Source organism: Falco peregrinus, chromosome W (genome assembly GCF_023634155.1).
Source record: "Falco peregrinus isolate bFalPer1 chromosome W, bFalPer1.pri, whole genome shotgun sequence".
NCBI classification, from domain to species: domain Eukaryota; kingdom Metazoa; phylum Chordata; class Aves; order Falconiformes; family Falconidae; genus Falco; species Falco peregrinus.
Genome location: NC_073743.1, coordinates 24,330,548 through 24,339,912, shown reverse-complemented (window position 1 = coordinate 24,339,912; position 9,365 = coordinate 24,330,548).

Genomic DNA, 9,365 nt, shown 5'->3' with positions numbered 1-9,365 from the left:
ATAGGAGCCGTATTTGCCATCCTAGCCGGATTCACCCACTGATTCACCCTATTCACCGGATATACACTACACCCCACATGAGCAAAAGCCCATTTCAGAGTCATATTCACAGGTGTAAACCTAACATTATTGCCCCAGCACTTCCTAGGCTTAGCTGGCATGCCACGACGCTACTCAGACTACCCTGATGCTTACACCCTCTGAAACACTTTATCCTCTATCGGCTCTCTATTCTCAATAACAGCTGTAATCATACTAATATTCATTCTCTGAGAGGCATTTGCAGCAAAACAAAAAGTCCTGCAACCAGAACTAACCACCACTAACATCGAGTGAATCCATGGCTGCCTGCCCCCCTATCACGCTTTCGAAGAACCAGCCTTTGTCCAAGTACAAGAAAGGAAGGAATCAAACCCTCACATGTTGGTTTCAAGCCAACTGTATCAAACCACTTATGCTTCTTTCTTATGGGGTGTTAGTAAACCCATTATGCAGCTTTGTCAAAGCTAAATCACAGGCAAAACCCCTGTACACCTCCACCATGGCCAACCAATCCCAATTTGTATTCCAAGATGCCTCCTCCCCCCATCACAGAAGAACCTGTAGAATTCCACGACCATGCCCTAATGGTCACACTCACAATCTGCAGCCTAGTCCTCTATCTTTTAACACTCATACTAATAGAAAAATTATCCTCCAACACCGTAGATGCACAAGAAGTAGAACTCATCTGAACAATCCTACCAGCTATTGTCCTTATCCTACTTGCCCTGCCATCCCTACAAATCCTCTATATAATAGACGAAATTGACGAACCTGACCTAACCCTAAAAGCCATTGGACACCAATGATACTGAGCCTATGAATACACAGACTTTAAAGACCTAAGATTTGACTCTTACATAATCCCAACAGCAGAACTCCCACCAGGACACTTCCAACTACTAGAAGTCAACCATTGCGTTGTAGTTCCCATAGAATCCCCCATCCGCATTATCATTACCACCAACGACGTACTTCACTCATGAACTGTTCCATCCCTGGGAGTAAAAACTGACACAATCCCAGGACGACTCAACCAAACATCCTTTATCACAACCTGACTGGGTGTATTTTATGGCCAATGCTCAGAAATCTGTGGAGTTAACCACAGCTACATACCAATTGTAGTGGAATCCACTCCCCTCGCCCACTTCGAGCACTGATCCTCACTCCTCTCATCTTAATAATTAAGAAGCTATGCATCAGCACTAGCCTTTTAAGCTAGAGAAAGAGGAAGGCCCACTCCTCCTTAACGATATGCCCAAACTCAACCCCAACCCATGATTCCTAACAATACTAACTACCTGAGTAATCTTTTCACTAATCATCCAACCTAAACTCCTATCAATTACCCCCACCAACCACCCCTTCAACAAAACCAAAACCCATGACAAAACTACCCCCTGACCCTGACCATGAATCTAAGCTTCTTTGACCAGTTCTCAAGCCCCTACTTCATAGGCATACCACTAGCCCTACTCTCCATGCTCTTCCCCACCCCTCCTATTCCCCTCCCCCAGTGCTCGGTGAGTCAACAACCGCTTCTCCAACCTTCAATCATGACTCATTCACCTAATTAAAAAAATAACTAATAATACCTCTAAACAAGAAAGGCCATAAATGAGCACTAATCCTCACATCCCTAATACTACTCCTTCTTCCAATCAACCTACTGGGCCTACTACCATACACATTCACCCCCACTACCCAACTATCCGCAAACATAGCACTAGCCTTCCCACTCTGACTTGCCACCCTCCTCACAGGGCCTACAAAATCAACCCACAATCTCCCTAGGACATCTCTTAACTGAAGGCACCCCCACCCCACTAATCCCTGCTCTAATTATAATCGAAACTACAAGCCTACTCATCCCCTAGGAGTCCACCTCACAGCAAACCTCACAGCAGGAAACCTGCTTATTCAACTCATCTCCACAGCTACCACCACCCTACTCCCCATCATACCAACAATCTCCATCCTAAATACATCAATCTTACTACTACTCACCATACTAGAAGTAGCAGTAGCCATAATCCAAGCATACGTCTTCGTCCTCCTACTAAGCCTATACTTACAAGAAAACATCTAATGGCCCACCAAGCACACTCCTTCCACATAGTAGATCTGAGCCCATGACCACTCTCCAGAGCCGACGCCGCTCTTCTCACTACCTCAGGATTAGCCATATGATTCCACTATAACTCCTTCCAAGTCCTAACCCTAGGCCCACTTTCCATAATCCTTGTTATACTACAATGATGATGAGACATAATTCGAGAAAGCACATTCCAAGGCCACCACACACCCACAGTACAAAAAGGCCTGTGATAAGGAATAATCCTATTAATCACATCAGAAGTATTTTTCTTCTTGGGTTTCTTTTGAGCTTTCTTCCACTCAGTTTAGCTCCTACAACAGAGCTAGGAAGACAATGACGCCCAAAAGGAAACAAACCCATAAATCCCATAGAAGTACCCCCTACTTAACACAGCCATCCTCCTAGCATCCAGAGTTACTGTTACATGAGCCCATCACAGTATTACAGAAGGAAACCACAAACAATTCAGGCCCTCAGTCTAACCGTCTTCCTGGGAATCTATTTCACAGCCCTACAAGCCATGGAATACAATGAAGTCCCATTCAATATCACTGACGGTGTGTAGGTCGCAACCTTCTTCATTGCCACGGGATTCCACGGCCTCCACGTAACCATTGGATCCTCCTTGCTCCCAAACTACGTCCTACAATTAATCAACTTCCAATTTTTCTCACCCTCCTTCTTCTCCCTCTCACTCTCCTTCTTCTTACTCTCCCTCTATTACCTCTCCCCTCTCCCACTTCTCCCTCTCATCTCTCCCTCTACTCCCTCTCCCTCTTCTCAGTCTCCTTCTCCCTCTTCTCACTCTCCTTCTCCCTCTTCTCACTCTCCTTATCCCTTTCTCCCTCTCTTTCTCCTTCTTCTCCCTCTCCTACTCCTTCTTCTACCTCTCCTACTCTCTCTACCTCTTCTCCCTATTGTTCTCCCTCTTCTCCCTATCCTCCCTCTTCTCACTCTCCTTATCCCTCTTCTCCCTCTCCTTCTTCTCCCTTTTCCGCACCTTCTTCTCCCTCTCCCTCTTCAACCTCTCCCTCTCCCTCTTCACCTTCTCCCTCTTCTCCCTCTCCCCTCTCTTCTCCCTCTCCCTCTCCCCTCTCCTTCCTCCTCTCCCTACTCCTTCTCCCTCTTCTCCCTCTCCTACTCCTCCTCTTCTCCCTCTCCTTCTCCTTCCCCCGCACTCCTCTCCTATTCCTTCTTCTCCCTCTCCTTCTTCTTCTCCCTCTCCTTCTCCTTCTTCTCCCTCTGCTTCTCCTTCTTTTCCCTCTCCTTCTCCCTCTGCCTCTCCTTCATCTCTCTCTCCTACTCTTTCTTCTTCTCCCTCTCCTAAACCTGCTTCTCCCTCTCCCGCTCCTTCTCCTCCCTTTCCCTCTTCTCCCTCTCCCTTTCCCTCTTCTCCCCTCTCTTCTCCCTCTCCCTCTCCTTCTTCTCCATTGTACTCTCCTTCTCCGTCTCCTGCTCCTTCTCCCTCTTCATCTCCTTCTTCTCTCTCTCCTCCTTCTTCTCCCTCTCCTTCTACCTCTTCCCCCTCTACTTCTTATGCCTCTTCCTCTTTTTTTTTCGCTCTCCTATTCCTTCTCTTTCCACACCATCTCCTACACTTTCTTCTTCTCCCTCTCCTTCTCCTTCTTCTCCCTCTCCTTCTCCCTCTTCTCTCCCTCTATTCACTCTCCTTCTCCTTCTTCTACCTCTCCTTCGCCCTATTCTCCCCTTTCCTTATCCGTCTTCTCCCTCTCCATCTCCTTCTTCTCCCCCACCTTCTCCTTCTTCTCCCCTCTCCTTCTACTCCCCCATCCTTCTCCTTCTTCTCTCTCTTCCTTCTCCTTCTATTCACTCTCCTTCTCCCTCTTCTCCCACTCCTGCTCCCTCTTCTCCCTCTCCTTCTCCTTCTCCTTCTTCTCCGTTCTCCTTCTCCCTCTCCTACGCTTTCTTCTCCCTCTCCTTCTCCTTATTCTACCCTCTCCTTCTCCTTGTCCTTCTTCTCCCTCTCCTTCTCCTTGTCCTTCTTCTCCCTCCTGCACCTCCTCCCTTCTTCTCCTTCTCCCTCTCCTCCTTATTCTCCCTCTCCTTCTCCTTATTCTCCCTCTCCTTCCCTTGTCCTTCTTCTCCCTCTGCATCTCCTTCTCCTTCTTCTCCCCCTCCCTCTCCTTCTTCTCCCCCTCCTACTCCTTCTTCTTCTTCTCCCTCTCGTCCTTCTCCTTCTTCTCCCTCTCCCTACTCCTTCTTCTTCTTCTCCCTGTCCTTCTCCTTCTCCTTCTTCTCCCATCTCCTCCCATTCTTTCTCCTTCTTCTCCCTGTCCTACTCGTTCTCCTTCTTCTCCCTCTCCTACTCTTTCTTCTTCTTCTCCTGTAGAGGAATTTTTAAAGGACCGAGGACATATGTTACCATTGTCTGGGTTTGACAACCCAGGCCTATTAGTTGAAGCTGCAGAGCAACGTTAAATTGTCCTGGGAACAAGCACTGTGAGAAAGAAAACAAGCTGTGCACAAACAAGAAGCCAGGTGCAGAGCAAATCCTGGGAACCCGCGAAATCAACACACTCTCATTGGCACACTCTGATCAGGCGCCTGCAGCATGCCCACCAGTCAGCGACATGGACCCCACGTGGCCTAGAGACCTTTTATCCAGTCACCTGTGTGTAGAGTCGTGTGAGCGGTCAGTTTAAGTTATAAGTATGACCTGTTTGTTTAATAAAGTGAGCACGAGCATGTAGCCATATTGGTGTGATTGTCGTGACTTAGCCAACTCTCCACAGGGGACCCTCTTCGTTCTCCCTCTCCTAATCCTGCTTCTCTCTCTCCCGCTCCTTCTCCTCCCTTTCACCTCTTCCACCTCTCCCTCTTCTTCCTATCCCTCTTCTCCCTCTCCCCTTTCCTTCTTCTCCCTCTCTTTCTCCCCTCTTTTCTCCCTCTCCCTCTCCTTCTTCTCCCTCGTACTCTCCTTCCCTGTCTCCTTCTCTTGCTTCTCCCTCTTCATCTCCTTCTCTCTCCTCCTTCTTCTCCCTCTCCTTCTACCTCTTCCCCCTCTACTTCTTATCCCTCTTCCTCTCCCTTTTCTCCCTCTCCTACTCCTTCTCTTTCTACTCCATCACCTACTCCTTCTTTTTCTTCTCCCTCTTCTTCTTCTTCTTCTCCCTCTCCTAAACCTTCTCATTCTATTCCCTCTCTGACTTCTTCTCCCTCTCCTATTCCCTCTCCCTCTTCACCCTCTCCTTGTCCCTTTTCTCCCTCTCCTTCTCCTTCTCCCTCTCCTTCTCCCTCTCCTTCCTCCCTCTTCTCAGTCTCCTTCTCTCTCTTCTCCCTCACTTTCTCCCTCTCTTCTCCCTCTCCCTCTCCTTCTTCTCCATTGTACTCTCCTTCTTCTCCGTCTCCTGCTCCTTCTCCATCTCCTCCCTCTTCTCCTTCTCTCTCTCCTTCTCCTTCTTCTCCCTCTCCTTCTACCTCTTCCCCCTCTACTGGTTATACCTCTTCCTCTCCTTTTTCTCCCTCTCCTACTCCTTCTCTTTCTACTCTCTCTCCTACTCCTACTTCTTCTTCTTCTCCCTCTCCTACTCCTTCTTCTCCCTCTCCTAAACCTTCTGTCTTTTCGCTCTCCAACTCATTCTTCTCCCTCACCTACCCCGTCTTCCTCTTCTCCCTCTCCTTCTCCTTCTTCTCACTCTCCTTATCATTCTTCTCCCTTTCGTTATTCTCCCTCTCCTTATCCCTCCTCTCCCTCTCCGTCTCCTTTTTTTTCCATCTCCTTCTCATTCTTCTCCCTCTTCTTCTCTCTCTCTCTCGCCCACTTCTTCCTCTCCCTTGCCCACTTCTCCCTTTCCCTCACCCTCTTCTCCATCTCCTTCTCCCTCTTCTCCCTCTCCTTCTCCTCCTTCTTCTCCGTCTCCTTCTCCCTCTCCTACTCTTTCTTCCCCTTCTCCCACTCCTTCTCCTTCTCCCTCTCCTTCTCCTTGTCCTTCTTCTCCCTCTGCATCTCCTTCTCCTTCTTCTCCCTCTCCTTCTCCTTCTTCTCCCTCTCCTTCTACTTCTTCTCCCCTTTCCCTCTTCCACCTCTCTCTCTTTCTTCCCTCTCTTCTCCCTCTCCCTCTCCTTCTTCTCCCTCTTTCTCTCCTTCTTCTCCCTCTCCTACTCCTCCTTCTCCCTCTCCTTTTCTCTCTTCTCCCTCTCCTTCTCCTTCTTCCCCTTCTCCCTCTCCTTCTCCACCTTCTTCCTCTTCCTCTCCTTATCCTTCTCCTTCTCCTTCTACTTCTCCTAACTCTCATGCTGCTTCTTCTCCGCTCCTACTCCTTCTCTTTCCTTCTCCTTCTCCCTCTCCCTCTTCTCCCTCTTATCCTTCTCCTTATCCCTCTTCTCCCTCTCCCTCTCCTTCTTCTTCCTCTCCTTCTTCACCCCGCTCCCTCGCCCTCTTCTTCCTCTCGCGCTCCTTCTTCTCCCTCTCCCTCTTCCACCTCTCCCTCTCCCTCTTCTTCCTCTCCCCTCTTCCCACCTCTCCCTCTCCCTCTTCTTCCTTTACCTCTTCTCCCTCTCCCTGTCCTTCTTCTCCCTCTCCTATTCCTTCTGTTTCTTCTCCCTCTCCTTCTCCTCCTTCTCCTTCTCATTCTGCTTCTCCTCCCTCTCCTTCTCCTTCTTCTTCTCCCTCTCCCTCTCCTTCTCCCTCTCCTTCTTCACCCTCTCCCTCGCCCTCTTCTCCATCTCCCTCACCCTCTTCTTCCTCTCGTGCTCCTTCTTCCCCCTCTCCCTCTTCCACCTCTCCCCTCTCCCTTTTCTTCCTCTACCTCTTCTCCCTCTAGCTCTCCTCCCTCTCCCTCTCCTTCTTCTCCCTCTTTCTCTCCTTCTTCTCCCTCTCCTATTCCTTCTTTTTCTCTCTCTCCTACTCCTTCTCCCTCTTACTCATTCTCATTCTTCTCCCTCTCCTTCTCCTTCTCCTTCTTCTCCCTCTCCTACTCCTTCTTCTCCCTCTCCTATTCCTTCTTCTTCTTCTCCCTCTCCTAATCCTTCTTCTCCCTCTCCTACTCCCTCTCCCCCCTTCTTCCTTTCCTTATACCTCTTCTCCCTCTCCTTCTTCCTCTTCTCCCTGTCCCTCTTCTAATTCTCACTCTCTTTCTTATCTCCCTCTCCTATTCCTTCTCCTTCTACTCCCTCTCCTATTCCTTCCTCTTCTTCTCCCTCTCCTACTCCTTTTCATCCTTTTCCCACTCCTACTCCTTCTTCTCTCTCTCCTTCTCCTTCTTTTCCCTCTCCTTCTCCCTCCCCCCTCTCCTTCTCCCTCTTATCATTCTCCTTATCCCTCTTCTCCCTCTCCCTCTCCTTCTTCTTCCTCTTCTTCTTCACCCTCTCCCTCGCCCTCTTCTTCCTCTCGCACTCCTTCTTCTCCCTCTCCCCCCTTCCACCTCTCCCTCTCCCTCTTCTTCCTCTACCTCTTCTCCCTCTCCCTCTCCTTCTTCTCCCTCTCCTATTCCTTCTATTTCTTCTCCCTCTCCTTCTTCTCCTCCTTCTCCTTCAACTTCTCCTCCCTCTCATTCTCCTTCTTCTCCCTCTCCTTCTCCATCTCCTTCTTCACCCTCTCCCTCGCCCTCTTCTCCATCTCCCTCGCCCTCTTCTTCCTCTCGTGCTCCTTCTTCCCCCTCTCCCTCTTCCCCCTCTCCCTCTCCCTCTTCTTCCTCTACCTCTTCTCCCTCTCCCTCTTCTCCCTCTCCCCCTTCTCCCTCTCCCTCTTCTCCCTCTCCCTTTCCTCCCTCTCCCTCTCCTTCTTCTCCCTCTTTCTCTCCTTCTTCTCCCTCTCCTATTCCTTCTTCTTTTTCTCCCTCTCCTACTCCTTCTTCTCCCTCTATTACTCATTCTCATTCTTCTCCCTGTCCTACTCCTTCTCCTTCTTCCACCTCTCCTACTTCTTCTCCCTCTCCTATTCTTTCTTCTTCTTCTCCCTCTCTTAATCCATCTTCTCCCTCTCCTACTCTCTCTCCCCCTTCTTCCTTTTCTTGTACCTCTTCTCCCTCTCCTTCCTCCTCTTCTCCCTCTCCCTCTCCTAATTCTCACTCTCCTTCTCTCTCTCCTACTCCTTCTCCTTCTTCTCCCTCTCCTATTCCTTCCTCTTCTTCTCCCTCTCCTACTCCTTTTCATCCTTTTCCCACTCCTACTCCTCCTTCTCTCTCTCCTTCTCCTACTATTCTCTCTCCTTCTCCCTCTCCCTCTTCTCCCTCTCCTTCTCCCTCTGTTCTCCCTCTCTCTCTCCTCCCTCTCCCTCTTCTCCCTCTCCTTCTCTTTCTTCTCCCTCTCTATCTCCTACTCCATCTTTCCCCTCTCCTTCTCCTCCTCCTTCTCCTTCTCCTTCTCCTTCTCCTTCTCCTTCTCCTTCTCCTTCTCCTTCTCCTTCTCCTTCTCCTCCCTCTTTTTCTTCTTATCCTTCTTCTTGTTCTGCTCCTTCTCCTTCTCCTTCTTCTTATTCTACTCCCTCTCCTTCTCCTTCTCCTTATTCTGCCTCTTCTCCTTCTTCTCCCTCTCCTACTCCTCCCCCTTCAACTCCCTTTCCTACTCCTTCTTCTTCTCCCTCTCCGACACCTTCTTCTCCCTCTATTGCTCCTTCTCTGTCTTTTCCCTCTCCTACTCCTTCTCCTTCTCCTTCTCCCTCTCCGACACCTTCTTCTCCCTCTATTGCTCCTTCTCTGTCTTTTCCCTCTCCTACTCCTTCTCCTTCTCCTTCTTCTCCCTCTCCTACTCCTTCTTCTTCTCCCTCTCCTACTCCTTCTTCTCCTTCTCCCTTTCCTAATCGTTCTTCTCCCTCTCCTATTCCCTCTCCCCCTTCTTTCTTTCTTTATACCTCTTCTCCCTCTCCTACACCTTCTCCCTCTATTACTCATTCTCATTCTTCTCCCTCTCCTACTCCTACTCCTTCTTCTCCCTCTCCTATTCCTTCTTCTTCTTCTCCCTCTCCTAATCCTTCTTCTCCCTCTCCTACTCCCTCTCCCCCTTTTTTCCTTTTCTTATACGTCTTCTCCCTCTCCTATTTCCTCTTCTCCCTCTCCCTCTCCTAATTCTCCCTCTCCTTCTTCTCCCTCTCCTACTCCTTCTCCTACTCCCTCTCCTATTCCTTCCTCTTCTTCTCCCTCTCCTACTCCTTTTCATCCTTTTCCCACTCCTACTCCTTCTTCTCTCTCTCCTTCTCCTTCTTATCCCTCTCCTTCTCCCTCTCCCTCTTCTCCCTCTCCTTTTCCCTCTTATCCTTCTCCCA